This window comes from Phyllostomus discolor, chromosome 12, assembly GCF_004126475.2.
Source record: "Phyllostomus discolor isolate MPI-MPIP mPhyDis1 chromosome 12, mPhyDis1.pri.v3, whole genome shotgun sequence".
Taxonomy (NCBI): domain Eukaryota; kingdom Metazoa; phylum Chordata; class Mammalia; order Chiroptera; family Phyllostomidae; genus Phyllostomus; species Phyllostomus discolor.
In genome coordinates, this window is record NC_040914.2 from 24,748,054 (window position 1) to 24,752,780 (window position 4,727).

The 4,727-nt window shown below is 51.2% G+C and overlaps 1 pseudogene; it reads right to left on the minus strand.

The window, feature by feature from the left end:
• Nucleotides 1-4,727, minus strand: LOC118496651 (annotated as a pseudogene).

Consider the following 4,727-nt stretch of genomic DNA (forward strand, 5'->3'; position numbering starts at 1 on the left):
GAAGGAGTGTGTAGATATAAACCCAAACCAGCCATGTGGGGCGGCCCCTCAGGTCACAGGGGTGAGAACAGAGGGACAGTCAAGGGGAGTCAGTGAGGATGAGGAGAGGCAGCCCCACAGTGGGAGGGAGGAGGAGTCTCCACAGGAACAAAGCTCATGTTTCCTGTCCCCAAACCGCGTTTGCCACCTCTGCTACCCTGGACAAATCAGCAGTTTCCCGCCTATGGTACAGACTGTCCTTCCCCACCTCCTGGGTCATCAGGTGGGCTCCACGCTCCCCCTCTCTCAATGGTGCCCTGTACCCTCTGTGTTCACATCCTGGCTGCAGCCTGGACCATTCTTACTGTCCTGAACCTGAAAGAACAGCACCCCGAGGACCACCAGGACCAGCACAGCCACGCCCATGCGGATGTGATTCTGCACTGTGTAGTCTTTGGGTAGGGAGGCTAAAAATGTGGGGACAGTGGTCACAGAAGTCAGGCAGCTCCAAATGTCCAGGACTCTGGTGTCCCCCCAGGTTCTCCCCTACCCGTGATGTCAGCATCCCTGGGATGTCTGATCCAGCTCTGGCTCCCAGCTGCCATGACAAGAGTGAGCTGTGCACAAAAGCTCAGGATTAGGGGAAAAATTATCTCAATTCAGGAACAATTTAGAGCTGATTGTTCTGTGCTCAGTCTGAGTCTCAAGACCCAGAGCACGTCATAAGGGGGCAGGTCACCAGAAGTGTCCAGTCTGGTCTTCAATAGGGAATAACTTCTCCTTTGTGGGATGTAGGGAGGGGGCAGAGGAGAAGGGGGATGGGGACTTTGGGCCTTGGAACATGGGGTCGGAGGTCAAGTCAGGGGCCCAGAAGGGGCAGGCCAATCATCTTCTCTCTCCTTTCAGACAAACTCTGGGAATTCTGGCAAGATTTCATGGATGGATGGTTAATCCTTCATGTTTACCCCAAAACACAACCTCCAGGCACTGCTTATCAACACTGTGAACCAAGGAAGCCCACAGTTGTGGTATTCACACTTTCAGGAACAGAGAAATTGCCCCAAATTATTGTCTTTTGCAAGCACCAAAACTAGGCAACTTTGGGAATCTGCTTCCGCATTTTGATATTGAAAACAAGATGTAAAAACTTATTCCCTTCTATTCTAATTCCAAAGGTCCATGCAAAATTCTCAATATCAGTTTACACCATTTTGAAAATGCACATGGACAATAAATGTTATTCATTTGCATTAATATCCAAATTTCTGAAAGCAGGAAACCTTTGTAATGTGTCTCATGTAGTTATAAATCAGACAGCAAGATACATTTTAGGAGACGTGTATCTGTTGGTAAAAAATAAATAATAATAAAACTCTAAGGAAATCAGAAAACATATTGAAATAATGGTTGATAGTTCATTCAATGTAAAATGCAGACATCTTAATGAGTTTGCCTTGAAATAATTTGGGTTATGAGTGAAACTGTTTTCCAGAGGTAAAGCTGTGGAATAGTTTACTTGGTCATTTTATCATGTGGAATCTGGAGTCAGACAAACAGGTGTACTGTCTGAAAAAGTGAATTTACCTTTCACTCATCATTATTATAATTTTCTCATTGTATCAGTGAGATCAACTGAAAAACAGTCCAAAGGGAGAGGATATTGGTCATGCAGTAAATATGCCCAAACCAATAGCTTTCCTCCGTGTAATTACTACTATTTAGACTGTATAAAGGAATCAAACAGCTTACACACAAATTACATTATTAGATGTGCAGTTCTGAAAGTTGGGTGTACATTTACTTTGTTTCACAAATACCCATCAAAGTGCTTCTGAAGTTTACTAAAACCTCATCTGAAATGTGTGTAATACAAACACTTAATAGTAACAAGAAGTTATTCTCCACAACAAATGTCTGAATTTAGTCTTCTCTATGAAAATAAGAATAGCCTAATAGACATTTGAATGTTCACTCCACATAATGTAAATTAAACTGTTTTTCTGTATATTGACACACAGCCAGGAAGTCCTCAGAAAGGAGCAGGAACAGACAAGGTCCTCCAGAACTATGGAGAAGACAAGGGAGCCTTCAGTGTGGGCAGGAGCCCCCAGCTCCTCCTGAGCCTGGCATAGCCCCTACTCACTCTCAGGTGAGCACTGAGTGCTGGAGGCTCAGGTGAGCCCAGGAGCCTATAGAGGTGGACACCCAGAGAGGAAGTTACTCTCTCAGGGAGAGGGCCCAGTGGGGTGGAGTGGGGGGTCAGGGGCTCTAAGTCTGATATGAAGATGCAGGTGGTGAGTGGGGGAGGGGATCTGTCCTCTCTGCTCAGTCTAATCACCTTTCTCCTCACTTCTCACACATCTCACTCCACCCTCCTGCTCTTTCTCTCTGCTGAGATTCAGAACAGGGGACTCAGGGGTGGTAGGCCCTGTCTCTTTCCACCTCTCAAGGGCTGGACCCCCCTTTGTGGAGCCTCCTGCACTCCTCATTTATTTCTATCCCTTACTCTCCTAGGGACAGGGCCTTCAGCTGAGTGAGCACAGAGAGGACAGTGTCAGGGCTCCTCACCTGACACCAGTATCTCCAGAGCGTCATTGGGCTGTGACAACAGGTTGGGGAGGTGCTGAGTGAGCTGTAGCACCTGTAGGTACCCCCGTGGGCTGAAGTCACAGGACCCATGGAGAACTCTGCCTGGTGCTGCTGAGCTTGGGACTGTGATCTGAGACTCAACAGGGGGGTCAGCTGTCTCCTCTTTGATCAGAAGGAAACTGTCCCTCAGGCTCTGTGACTGACACAGCAGGGTCACGCTTTCTCCTGAGGCCACTGTGGGTACTGGCTGCATGGTGAGGGAGGGTCTCTCAGGGAGCCATCCTAGAGAAGGGGGTGGGTGGGTGAGGGTCTGCCACAGACCTAAGAGTCACCAGGCCCCTTTCTGAGGACCCTCTCTTCTGTCTGTCTCTGTTTTCTCTGCATGTTCTGCTCCCCTTCTCTCTCCTATCCCCTGTCTCTGTCCCCTTCCCTCCCTGGGGACAGACCCCACACCCCTTCCTGTGACCATCATCACCTGAGACCCCCAGCAGGGCCTGAGCAGACTCTGGGTCCTGGGCTGAATCCACTGGCTCCTCATCTGCCACCAGGATGTCCAGAGGGTCACTAGGGTCTGAACAGAGGACAGGTTGTGTCCACCACAGCGCCTGTACTGGCCCCCGTGAGAGCCGCTCACAGTACCCAGGGGGAAAGTCAGTCTGAGAGCCCAGCCTGGGGCTGCAGAACAGTGCTCTGGTGGAGACCTTGTACCCTGTCCTTGGACAGAGCAAATCTGTCATAGCAGAGGTTGGAACAACACTAGAGGGTCAGGTTCTGTCCTGAGGCCACAATGGGGCCCTGCTGGGTCAGGAGGGAGGGCCTTCCTGAGCCACCTGCAGGAACCAGACAGGAGTGACAGGGCTGCTCCTCCCATGAACCCTCCTCCTGGCCTGGCCCCGCCCCCAGGCCCTGCTGTTTTTCTCTCTGTGTCTCTGACTCAGGAGCCCCTGTGCTCCCCTCACCCCACCTCTCACATGGGGATTCCCTCCCAGCAAACACCACTGGTACTTGTCTGGAGCCTCAGTTCATGGATGGAACAATAATGGGATGTACCTGAGACCATGAGCTCCAAGGAGTCACTGGGCACTGACCACACGTGGGATGTATTCCTATAACAGCCATAGCATCTGAACCTCCATCTGCTGTTGGGGGTCATAGGGCCTACAGTGAACTGGGCCTGGACCTACCCACTGGGGTGAGGCTATGAGTCCAAGGTCCAGGAGAGCCTGTCTTTTCCTTCCTTAGTCAGAACAAACTTGCCAAATCCCTGAAATGAGTTACATCTGAGAGTCACATTCCCTCCTGGGGTCATGACACGTCTGGCCAGGGCTGAGAGGCTAGGTTTGCTGTACACTCCTAGGAGAGAAGGAGGCAGCATGTGAAATGGGACTCACACCTCCTTCACATTCCCCAGGGCTGGGCTGTGAGGAGGAGAACCCTTAGAGTACCCTCCTTCCTGAGGACTGAGCCTGAGGCTGGGACCCTGATGTGCCCTCACCTGTCACCACCAACTCCAGGGTGTCACTGGGCTCTGACCAGCCAGTGGGGCTGAGATAGTAACAGTGATATCTCCCTGCTGAGAGCACTGTCATGTATATGATGGACAAGTTGGCCTTGTCCATGGAATCTAGTGGCTTGTATCTGCCCCAGGGTTGTGTGTTTCCCTCTTTATCCAGATGGAACTCTTGGGCCTTCTGGGAGCTCTGACACCAGATGGTCACCATTCTACCCCAGGGGAATCACAGAGCCTGGCTCAGTGCACAAGGTGGGTTTGGGGAGGGTCCCTGGAAGGAATCAGAGGCTGGATTACAAGACATTTATCCCCAGTCCCCAGATTTCAGCCCCAGGACCTTCCCTGCTATTCCCTATCCATTAACTCAGAACTTCTATTCTTCATCCCCAAAGGCTAGAGAAAGTGACCCTTTGTCCTTTGTACACAGAAGGACCTAGAACACCTGGGGACACACTCACCTTCCTGCTCCCGGGTCCGCAGGCCCATGCTCAGCCCTGCAAGAGAGTCCCTGTGAGAGATTTGCCCTGAATCCTGAGCAAAGCCCTCCTCCCAGGGAGCCTCCTGAGTCCTGGGGTCCTGTCAGAGCAGGGCTTCCCTTCCCTCCTCACATCTCACCAAAGCAGAGCAGGGCCGTGAGGCTGGAGAGCAT